Source organism: Pteropus medius, unplaced genomic scaffold, assembly GCF_902729225.1.
Source record: "Pteropus medius unplaced genomic scaffold, Ma_sr-lr_union100, whole genome shotgun sequence".
NCBI classification, from domain to species: Eukaryota; Metazoa; Chordata; class Mammalia; order Chiroptera; family Pteropodidae; genus Pteropus; species Pteropus medius.
In genome coordinates, this window is record NW_024344240.1 from 9,543,642 (window position 1) to 9,565,361 (window position 21,720).

A 21,720-nucleotide genomic window follows, 5' to 3' on the forward strand; every position below is an offset into this window, starting at 1 on the left:
CACCGTGAAAAATGCGGCTATGAACAACAGTGTGCAAATATCTTTTCAGATATGTTTCAAATTTGGGGGGATAAATATCCAGTAGAGGGATTGCTGGATCATATGGTAGATTAATTCTTAGTTTTTTCAGGAAATTCCATATTGTTTTCCACAGTGGCTGTATCGATTTACAGTCCCTCCAGCAGTGTATGAGGGTTTCATTTCCTCTGCGTCCTCTCCAACATTTGCTATTACTTGTTTTGCTGATTATAGCTATCCTAACAGGTGTGAAAAGGTATCTCATTGTGGTTTTGATTTGCATTTTCCTAACAGCTAGTGATCATGAGCATCTGTTCATGTGTTTGTTGGCCATTTGTATGTCCTCTAGGGAGAAGTGTCTGTTCAGGTCCTCTGCCCATTTTTTGATTGGATTGTTTGTTTTTTGCTGTTATTGAGTCATATGAGTTCTTTGTATATTTTGGATATTAGGCCCTTATCGGAGGTATTGCTTACAAATATATTTTCCCATTTGGATGATTGTCTCTTGACCTTGTTGATGGGTTTTTTTTTTTTTTTTTTTTGCTGAGCAGAAGCTTTTTAGTTTGATGTAGTCCCATTCATTTATTTTTCTTTTACATCCCTTGCCTTTAAGGTCAAATTCATAAAATCCTCTTTAAGTCCAAGGTCCTTGAGCTTAGTTCCTATGTTTTCTACTATGCATTTTATTGATTCTGGTCTTAAAATTAGGTCTTCAATCCATTTTGAGTTAATTTTGGTGTGTGGTAATAGACAACAATCTAGTTTCGTTCTTTTGTAGGTTGCCTTCCAATTTTCCCAGCACCATTTATTGAAAAGGTTTTACTTTCTCCACTATATGTTTTTGGCTTTTTTGTTGAAAATTATTTGCCCATATAAATATGGGTTTACTTCTGGACTCTCGATTCTATTCCACTGGTCCATGTGTCTGTTTTGCTGCCAATACTATGCTGTTTTGACCACTGCTGCTTTGTAATATAATTTGAAGTGAGGAAGAGATGCCTCCAGCCTCATTCTTTTTTCTCAGGAAGGCTTTGGCATTTCGGGGTCTTTTGTGCTCTCATACAAATCTGATGTTTTTTGTTCTATTTCTTTAAAAAATGCCAATGGGATTTTGATGGGGTTTGCATTAAATCTGTATAATGCTTTAGGTAATATGGTCATTTTAACTATGTTGATTCTTCCAATCCAAGAATACCTTTCCATTTCTTTGTATCTTCTTCGATTTCTTTTAATAAGGTCTTATAGTTTTCATTATACAGGTCCTTCACATGTTTCATTAGATTTATTCCTAGGTATTTCTTTTTGTTGCAATTGTAAAAGGAATTATTTTTTCCACTTCTTTTTCCGACACTTCATTATTAGAGTATAGGAACGCTACGGATTTTTAAATGTTGATTTTGTATCCAGAGACTTTACTAGATTTGCTTATTGTTTCTAGTAGTGTTCTTGTGGAGTCTTTAGGGTTTTCTATATAGAGAATCACGTCATCCACAAATAATGACAGTTTGACTTCTTTGTTTCCTATTTAGATGCCTTTTATATCTTTCTCTTGTCTGGTTTCACTCACTAGGACCTCCAGTGTCATATTGAATAAGAGTGGCGATAGTTGACAGCCTTGCCTTGTTCCTGATCTTAGAGGGAAGGTTTTTAGTTTTTCATCAGTAAGTATAATGTTGGCTGAGGGTTTCACATATATGGCATTTATTATGTTACAGTGTTTCTATACTGATTTTGTTAAGTGTTTTGATCATAAATGGACGCAGTATCTTGTCAAAGGCTTTTTCCGCATCTATTATGATCATATGATTCTTATTTTTTAATTTGTTTAAGTGGTGTAACACATTAATTGATTTGCATATGTTGAACTATCCCTGTGCCCCTGGGATGCAGCACACGTGATGGTGGTGTATAATCTTTTTAATATGTTGCTGTATTCGGTTCACTAGTATCTTATTTAGGATTTTTGCGTCTGTGTTCATGAGAGATATTGGTCTATAGTTTTCATTTTTTGTGTTATCTTTACCAGGTTTTGGTATCAGGGTAATATTGGCCTCATAAAATGAGTTGGGAAGTATTGCCTCCTTATCGATTTTTTGGAAGAGTTTCAGGAAAATAGGTATTTAATCTTTGAATGTTTGGTAGAATTCACTGGTGAAGCCATCTGGTCCTGGACTTTTACTTTTTGGCAGGTTTTTGATGATTGTTTCAATTTCCATACTGCTGATTGGTCATTTAGATTTTCCAGTTCTTCTCGATTCAATCTAGGGAGGTTGTTTTTTCTAAGTACTGGTCTATTTCTTCTAGGTTATTAAATTTGGTGTTATATACTTTTTCATAGTGTCGTAAGATCCTTTGTATTTCGGAGATGTCAGTCGTAATTTCTCCTCTTTCATCTCTGATTTTGTTTATTTGTGTCCTTTCTCTTTTTTCTTTAGTGAGTCTAGCCAGGAGTTTGTCAATTTTATTAACCTTCTCAAAGAACCAACTCTTTGTTGCATTTATTTTTTCTATTGTTTACTGTTTTCAATTTCATTTATTTCTGCTCTAATTTTGATTCTTTCTTTCCTTCTGCTGACTTTGGGCTTCATTTGTTCTTCCTTTTCTAGTTTTCTAAGATAAAATGTTAGGTTGTTTATTTGGGCTTGTTCTTGGTTTTGGAGATAGGCCTGTAACGATATAAACTTTCTTCTTATGACCACTTTTGCCGTGCCCCAAAAGTTTTGGTATGTTGTACTTTCATTATCATTCATTTCTATGTATCTCTTGAACTCTCCTTTTATTTCTTCTCTGACCCAGTCATTCTTTAGTAGCATTTTGTTTAATCTCCATGTATTTGTGATTCTTTCCACTTTCTTTTTACAGTTGATCTCCAGCTTCAAAGCGTTATGATCGGAGAATGTGGTTGGTATGATTTCGACCCTCTTATATTTGTTGAGGCTATCTCTGTGTCCCAGTATGTGGTCTCTCCTTGAGAATGTTCCATGTGCACTAGAGAAGAATGTATAAGCAGCTGTTTTGGGATGGAAGGCTCTGTAAATGTCAATTATGTCCAGTTGGTCTGATGTATCATTTAAGGGTGTTATTTCCTTACTGATTTCTTTTGTTTGGATGATCTGTCCATATCCGACAGTGGGGTATTTAGGTCCCCTGCTATTATAGTGTTTCGTCTGTTTCTCCCTTTAGCTCTGCTAGTAATTGCTTTACATATTTTGGGGCTCCCTGATTGGGAGCACAGATATTAATAAGTGTTATGTCTTCTTGGTACATGATTCACTTTATCATTTGAAGTGTCCCTCAGTTTCTTTCTTTATCTTTTTTATTTTGAAGTCTATTTCATCCAATATTAGTACTGCTACTCCCACTTTTCTCTGAATGCCATTTGCTTGAAATATCATTTTCCACCCTTTCACTTTGAGTCTATATTTGTTTTTGTAACTGAAATGTGTCTCCTGGAGGCAGCATATGGTTGGGTTTTGTTTTTTGATTCAATCTGCCACTCCTTATCTTTCTATTTGTGAGTTCAGTCCACTTACATTTTGGGTGATTATTGAAATATGAGGTCTTCTTATAGCCATTTTATTTTTTCCTTTCTGGTAGCTCAGTGTTTCCATTGCTTTCTTGTCCTTGTGTTTCTGTTATCTTTATTTTGGTTGGCTTTTGTGGGTTTTCCTTCTGGTTCTTTTTCTTTTATGTTATATACTTCAGTTCTGAATCTTTGGTGTGTGGTTTCCATTACGAATATATAAAGGATAGTTATATATCCATATTAGTCCATTTTCTTCTGTGCGTGCCTTATCTCCATTCCTCCTTGTGAATTTGGATCTTTGAATCCTCCCCTATTATGCCATTGTTGTCTCAATTTGTCCCTATGTATGATGAACTTTCAATATTATCTTGCTATAGCAAATTTCTTCTTATTGTTTAACCTTATAATGCCCTGTTCTTAGTAAAGATTGCACTCCTCTGCTTCTATCTGCCTGCTAGTTGCCTTACTCCTAATTATATGATTTTTTTTTCATGTTGTTTTAGATGAGCTGACTCCTTTCACTATTTCCTGTAATGCAGGCCTCATAGTGGAGAATTCCCTCAATTTTTGTCTGTCTGGAAATGTTTTTATTTCTCCTTCATATCTAAAGGAGAGCTTTGCTGGATACATTATTCTTAGCTGGCAGTTCCTTTCATTTAATAATTTGAATATTGGACTCCACTCCCTTCTGGTTGTAAGGTATGTGCTGAGATGTCTGATGATACTCAAATGAGTTTTCCTTTATAGTTACCATCTTCATTTTCCCTGGCTTCCCTGAGAATTCTGTCTTTATCGTTAATTTTTGATAACTTTAATGCAATGTGTCTTGGTGAGGGCCTTTTTGAATTGAGATAATTGGGTGTCCTGTTGACTTCTTAGATTCCAAGCTCCAGCTCATTCCTTAGATTTGGGAAATTCTCGTCATCTATTTATCTGAAAATGCTTTCTAATCCCTGCTCCTTTTCCTCGCCTTCGAGAACGCCCATTATTCTTATGTTTCCTCTCCTGATGATATCAGCTCGTTCTTGTATTTCTCTTTCATTATTTTTCATTCTTCGGTTTCTCTCTTCTTCCTTCTGATTTATTGCTAGGTTTCTGTCTTTGATATCACTGATCCTTTCCTCCATTTGTTCGACTCTATTTCCCAAGCTTGCTAGTTCATTTTTCAACTCTTGCAGTGTGTTCTTTATTTCCAGAAGTTCTATTTGGTTCTTTTTGAGGGTTTCAATCTTCTTGCTAAAGAACTCATTCTGGTCATCTAGTTGTTTCTTCAGTTCCTGAAATTGTTGATATGTCTCATTTTGGATCTCATTGAGTTTTTTCAGAAGTACCATTCTGAATTCTCTGTCATTTAAGTCACATATTTCTATGTCTGTAAGCTTATTTTCTGGAGATTTTTCTCTTTCTTTCTGAGCTGCCTTGTCACCTTGGTTGTTCATTGTTTTTAGTGGACTATTTCTGAGCCTAGACATTAATAGAAGTGTATTCTGCTATGTTTCCAGAAAGAAAATTTATTATATAAAGGTCTCTCTTTAGCCTGTTGTAACGAAGGTGCTTTTCTTTTGGTTTCCAGTAGGTGGCGTCTAAGCCTCTCGGATCCCTGCTTTATATCAAGCCTTCATAATTCCTTTTTAATCACACTCGCTACCCTTAGTCTAAGTTCCTGTCAGTGTTAGAGACCGTTTCAGTAGCATTTGCTTAGATTCTCCTGGGGCTCTGTGGTGTTTGGTCTTGGAGGATATGCCGGGAGGGACCCTCTGAGTTGGGGGTTGGGGGATGCAGTTCAGCCTCCCGTTATGCAACTGCAGCTGGTAAAAATCAGCTGTTGTTTCTCTGCCATTCCTGCTTTCTCTCATTTTCCTTCTGATTTATTGCTTGGTTTCTGTCTTTGATATCACTGATCCTTTCCTCCATTTGTTGGACTCTATTTCCCAAGCTTGCTAGTTCATTTTTCAACTCCTGCATTATGTTCTTTATTTCCTGAAGTTCTAGTTGGTTCCTTTTGAGGGTTTCGATCTTCTTGCTAAAGAACTCATTCTGCTCATCTTGTTGTTTTTTCAGTTCCTGAAATTGTTGATATGTCTCATTTTGGATCTCACTGAGTTTTTTCAGAAGTATCATCTTGAATTCTTTGTCATTTAAGTCACATATTTCTATGTCTGTAAGCTTATTTTCTGGAGCTGCCTGTCACCTTGATTATTCATGGTGTTTAATGAACTATTTCCCTGCTTGGGCATTAATGGAAGTGTATTCTGCTGTTTTTCCAGAAAGAAAATTTTATATAAAGGTCTCCCTTTAGCCTGCTGCAAAAAAGGCTTTTTTTTTTTTGGTTTTCAGTAGGTGGCATCTAAGCTTCTTGGATCTCTGCTTTATATAAAGCCTAAATGTCTCTTTTATTTTCTTATAGATATTTAATCACATTTGCTACTCTTAGTTTCAGTCCCTGTGATTTTGGTAGCATTTGCTCAGATTCCCCTGGGCTCCGCGTTGTTCATGTTGGAGGGAATGGGGGGCCAGGACTCCCTTGTTTGGGAGTTGGGGGCCGCAGCTCAGCCTTGGTCTCACAACTGGGGCTGGTAAAAATCAGCTGTTGTTTCTCTGCAGTCCCTTCCCGCTTCTCTGCCTTCTGCCTGATGACTGGGCCCTGCTGGCTGCGAACAAGCCCCAGCACTTCCAGGCAGGGTTGTTCAGGGAAGTTGCCACACTTTCACCCCTCATCCTCCTCCTGCAAGAATCTCCAGCAGCTACGAGTGGCAGCGTCTTTATTTCTCCCAGTCTACCGCCCAACACCCGAGTTTCTGGCCTGTGGTAGTTCTTATGCACAGATCCCGTGCTCACATGTGCTGGAGTGCAGTTTGGGTATTTTTTGTTGAGTTTTAGATGTTCAGCTTATTGTCATTTCAAGGGGAGAGATCTGAGGATGTCTCTCACTCCGCCATGTCTTTTTGTAATTTTCTTTTTTGTACTATCTTTTTCTGATTTTAGTATCAGGATAATGATGACCTCATAAAATGAGTTTGGAAATATTTCTTCTTCAATTTTTTGGAATAGTTTGAGAAGGCTAGATATTAATTCTTTAAATATTTGGTAGATTTCACATGTGAAGTTGTCTAGTCCCGGGCCTTTGTTTTTTGAGAGTTTTTTGATTACTACTTGAATTTCATTGCTAATAATTGGTCTGTTCAGATTTTGTTTCTTCCTGGTTCAGTCTTGGAAGGTTGAATGTTTCTAGAAATTTATTCGTTTCTTCCAGGTTGTCCAATTTGTTAGCATATAATCGTTCATAGTATTCTTTAATGATTCTTTGTATTCCTGTGATGTTGTTTGTCACTTCTCTTTCATTTCTGATTTTATTTATTGTGCGCTCTCTCAATTTTTTCTTGATGACTCCAGCTAGAAGTTTGTCTGTTTTGTTAATCATTTTAAAGAGCAAGCTCTTGATTTTATTGACTTTTTTCTATTTTTTTCTTTATTTTATTTTAATTCTAATTTTTATTATTTCCATTTTTCTACTTTGGGTTTTATTTCTTCTTTTTCTTGTTCCTTAAAGAGTAAAGTTAGATTTTTTCTTTCTAATTTGAGATTTTTCTTGTTACTTGATATAGGCATGCATAGCCATAAACTTCCCTCTTAGAAATGATTTTGCTACATCCCATAAATTTTGGAAAGTTTTGTTTTCATTTGTATTTGTCCCAAGGTAGTTTCTGATTTCCTATTTGATTTCTTCTTTGATCCTATGGTTTTTTAGTAGCATGATGTTTAATCTCCATTTATTTGTGTTTTCTCCATTTTTCTTCCTGTAGTTGATTTCTAGTTTCATGTCTTTTGGGTTGGAAAATATGCTTGATATAATTTCAATCTTTTTGAACTTATTGAGGCTTGCTTTGTTGCCTAATATGTGCACTTGAGAAAAATGTATATTCTACAATGTTGAGATGTAATGTTCTAAAAATGTCAATTATTGAGTAGATCTGACCTAATGAGACATTAGGGCCATTATATCCTTATTAGTTTTGTCTGGATGATCTATCCGCTGAGGTAAGTGGGGTATTAAAGTGCTCTACTCTTATTGTATTACTATTAGTTTCTGCCTTTATGTCCATTATTTTCTTTATATACTTAGGCACTCCTATTATGTATGCATAGTTATTTACACTGTTATATTTTCTTCTTGGATTGACCTCTTGGATTGACTTCTTGTAATGTCCTCTTTGCCTCTTTTTACATCCTTTGTTTTCAAGTTTATTTTGTCTGATATGAGTATTGCTACTCTAGCTTTTTTAAAATTTCTATTTGTATAGAATATCTATTTTCACCCCTTTACTTTCAGTCTTTGGGTGCCTTTCAATGTAAAGTTAGTTTCTTGTAGGATGTACATACGTAGATGGGCCTTGAATCTTTTTTTTTTTTTTAATCCATTCAGCCACCATATGTCTTTTAATTGGAGCATTTATTCTATTTACATTTAAAGTAGTTATTGATAGGTATGTGCTTATTGCCATTTTGCTAATTTTTTTAAAAATTTTTTCTGTTCCTTTCTTCTCCTCTTGATCCCTTTTTGGTTTGCTGGTTTTCTTTAGTGTTTTGTTTGAGTTTCTTTTACTTTATTTTTTTGTCTATTTTTGGATTTTGATTTGTGGTTACCATGAAGTTCATATATATTTATCTACATCTATAATATCCTATTTTAAGCAGACAGGCAATTAAGTTCAAATGCGTTTTAAAAGCACTACATTTTTACTCCACCTCCTTTATGCTTTTGACGTTATATTTTATCTTTTTGTTTTGTGTATCTGTTTATGTAGTTACAGTTAATTTCACTACTTTTGCCTTTTAATCTTTATGTTAGCTTTTTAAGTGGTCCCTTCACTATTTTTATTACATGTTTGCCTTTACCAGTGAGATTTCTTCTTTCCTCTATTTTTTCAAAACATTTTGTTATGGTCTTTTCATTTCTGCTTAAAGATCCTCAAACATTACTATGAAACCAGTGGTGGTAAACTCTTCTAGTTTTGGCTTTTTCAATTTTGAATTATAACCCTTCTGGGCATGGTATTCTAAGTTGTAGATTTCTTAGGACTTTAAATATTTCCTGCTACCCTCTCCTGGACTGTTGAGTTGCTGCTGAGATCAATTGATAGCCTTATGTGATTGCCTTTGTTTGTGACTTGTTTCTTCTTTCTGCCTTCAAAATTTTCTCTTTTTCTGGTAACTTAATTACAAGATGTCTTGGCGTGGGTCTCTGCAGGTTTATCTTGTTTGGAACTCTGTGCTTTCTCAGCTTGGATGTCTGTTTCCTTTACCACATTAGACAAATTTTTAGCCATTATTTCTTCAAATATACTTTCTGCCTCTTTCGCTCTTCTCCTTCTGGAGTCCTTATAATGAGAATGTTACAGTGAGTGATGTTGTCCCAGAGGTCCCATCTAACCTCAGTTTTAAAATTTTTTCTTTCATGTTGATGCTCTGATTGGGTGATTTTCATTATTCTGCCTTCTAGGCTGCTAATCTGTTCTGTAGTAATCTGCTGTCCATTCTTTCTAATATATTTTCATTTTTATTATTGTCTTTTTCATCTGTTTTTTTTTTTAAGTATATTTTCTAACTCGTCGTTGAAGTTCTCTTCGATTCTATGCCCAACTTTGTTAAACATTCTTGTGACTATTTCTTTGAATTCTTTATCAGGAAAATTACTTGTCTCTGTTTCACTGGATATTTTCTCTGTTTTTTTTTTTCTTTCTTTCTTCTTCTTCTTGGTTTTTCATTTGGGGCATAGTTTTATGTCTCCCCATTTTGTTTGACTTTCCGTGTTTGTTCTTATAAGTTGGAATGAAATATCTATCTCTCTTGTGTAGAAGCAGCCTCTTTGTAGACTGTGTGCTGCTGGTTTTAGCAGATTATTTTGAGCCAGAGCAGTGCAAGTGGTGTCTGGTGTGCCACCTGGCTAGAAGTAGTGGATTCCTAATGGTGCAGCCATTTGCACAGTAGCTCCTTATTCTGGTTGTCCATGGACAGAATGGAATTGGGGCAGGGCAGCCTGATGTGTGTGGCTTCTTTGACCTTCTGAGCTGGGCAGGGCTGCCCAGTATGCATACAAAATGCCCTGTTGTTTTAATTGTCTGTTGCCTGAGCTAGGTCTGTACAAGGCTGCCCTGTGTGCATGCAGAACAATGCCTTGCTAGTTCTGCACTTTCTCTGGTTGGGGCAGCCCTGACTGTGCACACAGCAGTGCCTACTAGTTTCACACTTTCTTCAGATAGGGCAGCACTATGTGTGGGTGCAGCCTAATGGGTGTTTGCAGCAGTACCCTGTTGTACCCACTGGACCAATTTCTAGATGGAAGGGCCCCGTGCCCGTGCACTGTGGCATCCTCCTCTTTCTGATGGACCTAGCTCTGGGACGGGTAGCCGGGAATGCACTCAGAGGCCTGCAGTTCAGACAGAGCCTCTATATAGAGCTCGCACCGACTATCCAATTGTAGGGAAAATGTAAATAATGGCAGTCACTGTTTCCTCCAATCTTGGAGGGTTTCCTGAGCTCCAAGTGACCTCTTGCCATTCCCCATCTTTCTCTACGTGGTCTCTATTGTGTGTGTGTGTGTGTGTGTGTGTGTGTGTGTGTGTGTGTGTGTGTGTGTGTGTAGAAGCTAGCTATTCAATTAGCCTTCAGCTGTATCTCAGGAGGAATTTCTCTAAATATAAGTGTACATTTGATGTGTTCTTGGGTGTGGGTGAGCCCACTGTCATTCTACATTGCCATCTTGGACTTTCCTACGACAGTATAGATTTTAAATGTGATGTCTTTGGTCTTATCTTCAACAATACTCTATTAATTTAAAAACATTAATTAAATTAGATGGAAAAGTGATTAGAAGTTTTTTTTTTTAATTTAAAAGCAAAAGGTAAAAAGCCACATTGTATTGGAGAAACACCAAAGGCCACTAAAACACACTTGTGGTTGAGGAAATTGGATTTATTACTTCTCACAGCTAGGAAGATTGCACAGAGTGTAAACCATGGACATCTCCGCAAGGGAGTGTTGGAAAGAAATGATTATAGGATTTGGGCTTGTATTAGGTGATTTTCCAGGATGTTTCAAACAAGCTGAGTTTTACTAAGGATGGATACTGCCAGGAAGCAGGGACAATTTTGTGATTGCGTATCTTAATTAATCTTGTCTTATTAAGAAGCAAGGCTAGGAAAGTGACCCCAGAAATATGGCAGAATGAGAGACATCCCCAGATATCTCTCCTTGAAACAACAATAAGATTTACATCTAAAACTCAACAAAAAACACCCAAACTGCATACCAGCACATATGAGCATGGGATCTGTGCATAAGAGCTACGACAGGTCAGAACCAAGGGTCTCGGGTGGTGGACTGGAAGAAGGAAAGAAGCTGCCTCTCACAGCCGCTGGAGCTCCCTGTAGAAGGAGTGGGGAGGAGAGAAGGTGTGGCGAGTTCCCTGAACAGCCCTGCTAGGGAGTGCCATGAGCTCCAAGCAGCCGGTGGCAGTGCCCAGTCATCAGGGCAGAAGGCAGAGAAGCGGGAATGGCAGAGAAACAACAGCTGATTTTTACCAGCTGCAGTTGCATAACGGGAGGCTGAACTGCATCCCCCAACCCCCAACTCAGAGGGTCCCTCCCGGCATATCCTCCAAGACCAAACACCACAGAGCCCCAGGAGAATCTAAGCAAATGCTACTGAAACAAACGGTCTCTAACACTGACAGGAACTTAGACTAAGGGTAGCGAGTGTGATTAAAAAGGAATTATGAAGGCTTGATATAAAGCAGGGATCCGAGAGGCTTAGACGCCACCTACTGGAAACCAAAAGAAAAGCACCTTCGTTACAACAGGCTAAAGAGAGACCTTTATATAATAAATTTTCTTTCTGGAAACATAGCAGAATACACTTCTATTAATGTCTAGGCTCAGAAATAGTCCACTAAAAACAATGAACAACCAAGGTGACAAGGCAGCTCAGAAAGAAAGAGAAAAATCTCCAGAAAATAAGCTTACAGACATAGAAATATGTGACTTAAATGACAGAGAATTCAGAATGGTACTTCTGAAAAAACTCAATGAGATCCAAAATGAGACATATCAACAATTTCAGGAACTGAAGAAACAACTAGATGACCAGAATGAGTTCTTTAGCAAGAAGATTGAAACCCTCAAAAAGAACCAAATAGAACTTCTGGAAATAAAGAACACACTGCAAGAGTTGAAAAATGAACTAGCAAGCTTGGGAAATAGAGTCGAACAAATGGAGGAAAGGATCAGTGATATCAAAGACAGAAACCTAGCAATAAATCAGAAGGAAGAAGAGAGAAACCGAAGAATGAAAAATAATGAAAGAGAAATACAAGAACGAGCTGATATCATCAGGAGAGGAAACATAAGAATAATGGGCATTCTCGAAGGCGAGGAAAAGGAGCAGGGATTAGAAAGCATTTTCAGATAAATAGATGACGAGAATTTCCCAAATCTAAGGAGTGAGCTGGAGCTTGGAATCTAAGAAGTCAACAGGACACCCAATTATCTCAATTCAAAAAGGCCCTCACCAAGATACATTGCATTAAAGTTATCAAAAATTAACGATAAAGACAGAATTCTCAGGGAAGCCAGGGAAAATGAAGATGGTAACTATAAAGGAAAACTCATTTGAGTATCATCAGACATCTCAGCACATACCTTACAACCAGAAGGGAGTGGAGTCCAATATTCAAATTATTAAATGAAAGGAACTGCCAGCTAAGAATAATGTATCCAGCAAAGCTCTCCTTTAGATATGAAGGAGAAATAAAAACATTTCCAGACAGACAAAAATTGAGGGAATTCTCCACTATGAGGCCTGCATTACAGGAAATAGTGAAAGGAGTCAGCTCATCTAAAACAACATGAAAAAAAATCATATAATTAGGAGTAAGGCAACTAGCAGGCAGATAGAAGCAGAGGAGTGCAATCTTTACTAAGAACAGGGCATTATAAGGTTAAACAATAAGAAGAAATTTGCTATAGCAAGACAATATTGAAAGTTCATCATACATAGGGACAAATTGAGACAACAATGGCATAATAGGGGAGGATTCAAAGATCCAAATTCACAAGGAGGAATGGAGATAAGGCACGCACAGAAGAAAATGGACTAATATGGATATATAACTATCCTTTATATATTCGTAATGGAAACCACACACCAAAGATTCAGAACTGAAGTATATAACATAAAAGAAAAAGAACCAGAAGGAAAACCCACAAAAGCCAACCAAAATAAAGATAACAGAAACACAAGGACAAGAAAGCAATGGAAACACTGAGCTACCAGAAAGGAAAAAATAAAATGGCTATAAGAAGACCTCATATTTCAATAATCACCCAAAATGTAAGTGGACTGAACTCACAAATAGAAAGATAAGGAGTGGCAGATTGAATCAAAAAACAAAACCCAACCATATGCTGCCTCCAGGAGACACATTTCAGTTACAAAAACAAATATAGACTCAAAGTGAAAGGGTGGAAAATGATATTTCAAGCAAATGGCATTCAGAGAAAAGTGGGAGTAGCAGTACTAATATTGGATGAAATAGACTTCAAAATAAAAAAGATAAAGAAAGAAACTGAGGGACACTTCAAATGATAAAGTGAATCATGTACCAAGAAGACATAACACTTATTAATATCTGTGCTCCCAATCAGGGAGCCCCAAAATATGTAAAGCAATTACTAGCAGAGCTAAAGGGAGAAACAGACGAAACACTATAATAGCAGGGGACCTAAATACCCCACTGTCGGATATGGACAGATCATCCAAACAAAAGAAATCAGTAAGGAAATAACACCCTTAAATGATACATCAGACCAACTGGACATAATTGACATTTACAGAGCCTTCCATCCCAAAACAGCTGCTTATACATTCTTCTCTAGTGCACATGGAACATTCTCAAGGAGAGACCACATACTGGGACACAGAGATAGCCTCAACAAATATAAGAGGGTCGAAATCATACCAACCACATTCTCCGATCATAACGCTTTGAAGCTGGAGATCAACTGTAAAAAGAAAGTGGAAAGAATCACAAATACATGGAGATTAAACAAAATGCTACTAAAGAATGACTGGGTCAGAGAAGAAATAAAAGGAGAGTTCAAGAGATACATAGAAATGAATGATAATGAAAGTACAACATACCAAAACTTTTGGGGCACGGCAAAAGTGGTCATAAGAAGAAAGTTTATATCGTTACAGGCCTATCTCCAAAACCAAGAACAAGCCCAAATAAACAACCTAACATTTTATCTTAGAAAACTAGAAAAGGAAGAACAAATGAAGCCCAAAGTCAGCAGAAGGAAAGAAAGAATCAAAATTAGAGCAGAAATAAATGAAATTGAAAACAGTAAACAATAGAAAAAATAAATGCAACAAAGAGTTGGTTCTTTGAGAAGGTTAATAAAATTGACAAACTCCTGGCTAGACTCACTAAAGAAAAAAGAGAAAGGACACAAATAAACAAAATCAGAGATGAAAGAGGAGAAATTACGACTGACATCTCCGAAATACAAAGGATCTTACGACACTATGAAAAAGTATATAACACCAAATTTAATAACCTAGAAGAAATAGACCAGTACTTAGAAAAAACAACCTCCCTAGATTGAATCGAGAAGAACTGGAAAATCTAAATGACCAATCAGCAGTATGGAAATTGAAACAATCATCAAAAACCTGCCAAAAAGTAAAAGTCCAGGACCAGATGGCTTCACCAGTGAATTCTACCAAACATTCAAAGATTAAATACCTATTTTCCTGAAACTCTTCCAAAAAATCGATAAGGAGGCAATACTTCCCAACTCATTTTATGAGGCCAATATTACCCTGATACCAAAACCTGGTAAAGATAACACAAAAAATGAAAACTATAGACCAATATCTCTCATGAACACAGACGCAAAAATCCTAAATAAGATACTAGTGAACCGAATACAGCAACATATTAAAAAGATTATACACCACCATCACGTGTGCTGCATCCCAGGGGCACAGGGATAGTTCAACATATGCAAATCAATTAATGTGTTACACCACTTAAACAAATTAAAAAATAAGAATCATATGATCATAATAGATGCGGAAAAAGCCTTTGACAAGATACTGCGTCCATTTATGATCAAAACACTTAACAAAATCAGTATAGAAACACTGTAACATAATAAATGCCATATATGTGAAACCCTCAGCCAACATTATACTTACTGATGAAAAACTAAAAACCTTCCCTCTAAGATCAGGAACAAGGCAAGGCTGTCAACTATCGCCACTCTTATTCAATATGACACTGGAGGTCCTAGTGAGTGAAACCAGACAAGAGAAAGATATAAAAGGCATCTAAATAGGAAACAAAGAAGTCAAACTGTCATTATTTGTGGATGACGTGATTCTCTATATAGAAAACCCTAAAGACTCCACAAGAACACTACTAGAAACAATAAGCAAATCTAGTAAAGTCTCTGGATACAAAATCAACATTTAAAAATCCGTAGCGTTCCTATACTCTAATAATGAAGTGTCGGAAAAAGAAGTGGAAAAAATAATTCCTTTTACAATTGCAACAAAAAGAAATACCTAGGAATAAATCTAATGAAACATGTGAAGGACCTATATAATGAAAACTATAAGACCTTATTAAAAGAAATCGAAGAAGATACAAAGAAATGGAAAGGTATTCTTGGATTGGAAGAATCAACATAGTTAAAATGACCATATTACCTAAAGCATTATACAGATTTAATGCAAACCCCATCAAAATCCCATTGGCATTTTTTAAAGAAATAGAACAAAAAACATCAGATTTGTATGAGAGCACAAAAGACCCCGAAATGCCAAAGCCTTCCTGAGAAAAAAGAATGAGGCTGGAGGCATCTCTTCCTCACTTCAAATTATATTACAAAGCAGCAGTGGTCAAAACAGCATAGTATTGGCAGCAAAACAGACACATGGACCAGTGGAATAGAATCGAGAGTCCAGAAGTAAACCCATATTTATATGGGCAAATAATTTTCAACAAAAAAGCCAAAAACATATAGTGGAGAAAGTAAAACCTTTTCAATAAATGGTGCTGGGAAAATTGGAAGGCAACCTACAAAAGAACGAAACTAGATTGTTGTCTATTACCACACACCAAAATTAACTCAAAATGGATTGAAGACCTAATTTTAAGACCAGAATCAATAAAATGCATAGTAGAAAACATAGGAACTAAGCTCAAGGACCTTGGACTTAAAGAGGATTTTATGAATTTGACCTTAAAGGCAAGGGATGTAAAAGAAAAATAAATGAATGGGACTACATCAAACTAAAAAGCTTCTGCTCAGCAAAAAAAAAAAAAAAAAAAAAAAAAACCCATCAACAAGGTCAAGAGACAATCATCCAAATGGGAAAATATATTTGTAAGCAATACCTCCGATAAGGGCCTAATATCCAAAATATACAAAGAACTCATATGACTCAATAACAGCAAAAAACAAACAATCCAATCAAAAAATGGGCAGAGGACCTGAACAGACACTTCTCCCTAGAGGACATACAAATGGCCAACAAACACATGAACAGATGCTCATGATCACTAGCTGTTAGGAAAATGCAAATCAAAACCACAATGAGATACCTTTTCACACCTGTTAGGATAGCTATAATCAGCAAAACAAGTAATAGCATATGTTGGAGAGGATGCAGAGAAAAAGGAACCCTCATACACTGCTGGTGGGACCACAAATTGGCACAGCCACTATGGAAAATAGTATGGACGTTCCTCAAAAAACTAAAAATTGATCAACCATATGATCCAGCAATCCTTCTACTTGAAAACTCATATCCGAAAAGATAATTGCACACCGATATTCATAGCAGCACTATTCACAGTGGCTAGGACATGGAAGCAACTAAAGTGTCCTATGACAGATATTGGCTAAAGAAGCTATGCATCTTGCAATGGAATAGTATTCAGCCATAAGAAGAGATGAAGTATTGCCATTTGTGACAACCTGGATGGACCCTGAGATAATCATGCTAAGTGAAATAAACCAGACTGAAAAAGTTGAAAATCACATATCACTTACATGTGGGATATAAACCTAAAAGCAAGAAATGAACAGGACAAACAGAGACTCAGAGACATGGACAATGGACTCGTGGTTATCAGAGAGTAGGGGGTGAGAGAGGAGGGAAGAGGTAGACAGGGTAAAGGTGGGGTCAAATATAGGGGTTTTGGAGGAGAGTGAAGTGGGTAAAGGGGATCAACTATGTGGTAGCTGAAGGAAACTGGACTTTGGGTGGTAATCACACAATAGAATATATAGATGTCAAATTATAATGTACACCTGAAAATTATATAATTGTATTAACCAAAGTTACCCCAATAAACTTAATTTAAAAAAAAAGAAAAGAAAATTACAGGCCAATATCTCTGATAAACACTGATGCAAAAATTCTCAACAAAATATGAGCAAACCAAATTCAACAATATGTTACCCTAAAGTATATATATTACCCTAAAGAATCCATTCATAACTGCATCAAAAAAATTAAATATCTAGGAATAAATTTAACCAAGGAGGTAAAAGACCTGTGCTCTGAAAACTATAACACACTGAAGAAAGTAATTGAAGGTTACACAAATAAATGGAATGTATATACCGTGCTCATGGATTAGAAGGGTTAATTTCATTAAAATGTCCATACTACACAAAGCAACCTACAGATTCAATGCAATCCCTATCAAAATACCAATGGTATTCTTCTCAGAACTAGAACAAATAATCCTAAAATTTATATGGAATCACAAACAACCACGAGCAGCCAAAGCAATCTTGAGAAAGAACAAAGTTGTAGGTATCACACTTCCCGATTTCAAAATATACTATAAAGTTGTAATAATCAAAATAGTATGGTACCGACACAAAATCAGGCACACAAATCAATGAAACAGAGTAGAGAGCCTAAAAAGAAACCCTCATTTATATGGTCAATTAATCTATGACAATAGAGACAAAAATATACAGTGGAGAAATGGCAATGTCTTCAACAAATGGCACTGGGAAAACTAGTCAGATACATACAAAAAATAGGACACTAGACCATTCTTTTACACCATATTAAAAATAAATAAATAAACTCAAAGTGGATTAAAGTCTTAAATGTAAGATCTGACACCATAGAACTCTTAGAAGAAAACATAGGTAGAAAACTATTTGACATTAGTCTAAGTAATTTTTTTAGGTATGTTCTCTTGAGTAAGGGCAACAAAAGCAAAAAAGAAAAAATGGGACTTTATCAAACTAAAATGCTTCTGCACAGTGAAGGAAACCATCAACAAAATGAAAAGACAATCCCCTCGAATGGGAGGAATATTTGCAAATTACATATCTGATAACAGGTTGATATCAAAATTATATAAAGAAATCATACCATTAAAAAACAAAATTAATAAACAAACAATCCAATTAAAAATGAGAAGAGAACCTAAATAGATATTTTTCCAAAGAAGACATGCAGATGGCCAGCTGACATATGAAAACACTCAGCATCACTAATCATCAGGGAAATGCAAATCAAAACCACGATAAGATATCACCTCACAAGTTAGAATGGCTATTATCAAACAGTCAACAAATAAGGAGTGTTGGCAAAGATGTGGAGAAAAGGGATCTCTCATGCACTGTTGGTAGAACTGCAAATTTATACAGCCACCATGGAAAACAGAATGCAGAATTTTCAAAAAAGTCAAAATAGAACTACCATACCACCCAGCAATTCCACTTCTGAGTACTTATCTGAAGAAAACAAAAGCACTAATTTGAAAATACGTATGTACCCCTATGTTTGCTGCAGTGTTATTTACAATAGCCAAGATATGAAAGCAACATAGGTGTCCATTGATAGATGAGTGGATAAAGATGTGATTATATATATCATATATATCATATATATATGTGTATATATATATATATAGAATAGTACTCAGCAACAAAAAATGAAATCTTGCCATTCGCAACGACAAGGATGGACCTAGAGCGTATTATGCTAAGTGAAATAAGTCAGACAGAGAAAGACAAATGAGGTCCTGCGGGGTTAAGACTTTAACATTTAATGGTGGGGTGGTGGGCAAAATTCAGCACATAGCGCCTAGCTTAGGGAAATGTTACCTGAGACCAGGCAACACTCTTTCCATCCTATCCTCAACATGAAATTGTGATGCAGACTTTGTCTTCCGGTGTCTCTTCCTCGGGAGGAAAGAGTACCATGTGTAAATGATAGTTCTGTCAGCGAAGCTCCCATCATAAAATAACAGTGATATTTTGAGACCTCTCAGATGGTCTCTGAATTTTAATGGAATTCCTAGATCTGAAAGTGTCTGAATAAACTGATAAAATTATTTCCTGAAGCTGGAAAGCTGAAGACAGGACCTTAATCTCACTGCCGTGTAGGTCTGCACCCTGTGCGGCCATCACACAGATTCCTCTGCAGATCCCTGCTTCCTACACTTCTAAGTCCACGGCTGCCTGCCTGCCTGCCTGCCTGCCCTGTTGGAGGTGTGGAAGGCCCCATGAGCTGTCGCCTTCCCCAACACTGTCTGTCACCTGGATCAGTGATCCCCAAAGCTTCAACTGCCCTCCACACAGTTGTGGTGGAGAGGAGAAAGAAGGCAAAGGGAGGAAGAACTATCTCTGTTACGGTGAGCTTAGGCAACACCTGGGGTGCACTGACCAAGTTTAAGGGTCCCCTGCATCCCTGAAGCTTGGCAATAAAGCTGCCTCTGGAAAGAAAAGTGGAAGGAATACCAGCATTGGAGTTAGCAAACTCAGGTTCAAAATGCACTCTGCCACTTACTAGCTACAGCTTCAGGCATGTTAGCGCACATCTGTAACCAGTTTTATCACCTATAGCTGCGCTGCTCAAAACAGTAGCCACTAACCACAAGTGGTTACTGAGCACTTCAAATGTGGCTAGTCCAAAGAGAAAGAAACTGTAAATACACACCAGATTTCAAAGCACAAAAACGAAGAATACAGAATATCTCATAAACAATTTTATGATAATTACCTTTGGAACTATAATATTTTGGAGATATTGGTTAAAAATATATAAAAATTAATTCCACCTGTTTCTCTTGCTTTTTTAATATGCCTATTAGAAAATTTAAATAACCTACCTCACTGGTGTCACATTTCTTTTGGATGCACTGATCTGTAGCACGAGTGCGAGGACAATTTGTCCTGTTGCACCCAGAACAGTCTTAAATTACACCTTGTGTCCTTATGGAATTACTCAATTTGGCACTTTTCCTGGATTTTGATTTTAATTTTAAACAAAAATTAAATGTACTAACTAATCTACTAACAGTTACATTGAAATAAGCTGGAATGTGTTCATAGATTCGCACTCTGTACTTCAGCTCTGCCACTCCTCATTTAGAGAGAGAGAGAGACACGTGTACAGTGAGCAGAAGCCGCCCTATGGCAGTTCTGGGCTTTTCTGGGCTCTTTCCAGAAGCAATTTTACTTAATCTCTCTTTCAAAGACACATTCAGGCACTTATGGACTAAAAAAAATGCACTCAGAAACACACGTGTTTACAAATACATGTGCATTTTGACAGCTGCAGCTTCTTTTTAGATTAGAACGGCACTGCAGCTGGTGTGGACACATGGTGAATGATGTCCGCACCACGACCAAACCTAAGTGCTTCTCTGCTCCACAGTTTTCTTAATTTAGTAAGACTACCATTTTTACCATGCTTCTGCATTCCACCCACAACCTTATCACCTCAAGTATTTTCCACTTGGTAGAATTTACTCTGCAATTACTAAGTGCTTCAACATCTGTAGAGAATTTTCTCAGTTAAAAGTATTATGGTCCACAGAGAGAAGTCAGTGGAAAGCACCAATAATTTCAACTCTATTAACTCTGCAACTTTGAAAGACTGTATGTAATTTTATTTTTAAAATTTTTCAATAATAACAATATTGAAAAAAATCATTTTCAGAAAAATACCAGTGCCATGATGTTTATATATATAATTGATTAGAGTATTTGAAATATATACCAAGAATAATGATTCCATTCATGTTATTTCAATAATCAGCTAATGTATATAAAGTAGCTTAATTTTTTCTTTAATATACACAGATATATGCTATTTTTGTTTTTAGAAAGGATTGATATTTGAAAATAATTTTTGAATATAATTACAGGTCTATCACTATACTAAAATCATTGTTTTGGTCAATTAATTGATATCTCTTTTTTTTTTTTTTTAATTTAAAGACTCACTTTTCATTCTCTAAAGTATTCCAGGCTAGATGGTCTACTATTTGGTTACCCCAGCCCAGAGGCAATCGTTAGCCTCTCCCACAGGGTTATATGGAGATTAGATACTGGACATATGTCCCAAGTCTGCTGGCTGCAGTATGGGATGTTTAACATATACATTCTTTCAGCTGCTTCAGTCCTTCTGTGGCTTCCCAGCCTCCTAGGGCTTTCCATAATGTTCCTCTTTCCGTCATTTCCATTTGCATCGTCTTCAAACGCCTTAGCAATGCGTCTCAGTGTTACTACACCTTATTACTGTGTTAAAGTAGCCTATAACTAAGAACTGAACCATTAGCATGTAAAATTTCTCACCCAATTTGCCTTTTTTGAGCTCTCCTTTTAGAGACTTCATAACATCCTATGGGACCAGAGGAAGTATCCTTTTCTGTGCAATGACTAAATGATCTCAGTTTAGAATTCGTATTACCTAGTAACTGTACCTTTCAAGTCAAGAGAAAACTAATTAATTCAAGGTCCTAGTAGCATAATTTTTAATCATTACCTAATTCATTAATATATGTTTAATTGTTAAACAAAATACAGTTTAATTTATTATGTTATATTTATGTTAAATATACTAATTTACTATACTAATTATTAAGACATCATCAAACACCTAAGATGGCTTAAATGTGAGTATGTAAATTTAAAAAAGTACCCAAGAAAGATGAAATAAAATTTCTTTTATCATTTTGAGTTATATTTACATTTTCTAACATGTGATCTTTTCATATTTTTTAATTTAGACTCTATAAGTTAAAATAGAAAATAAAAGCTAATAAATCAGTAAAAATCTGTCCTACC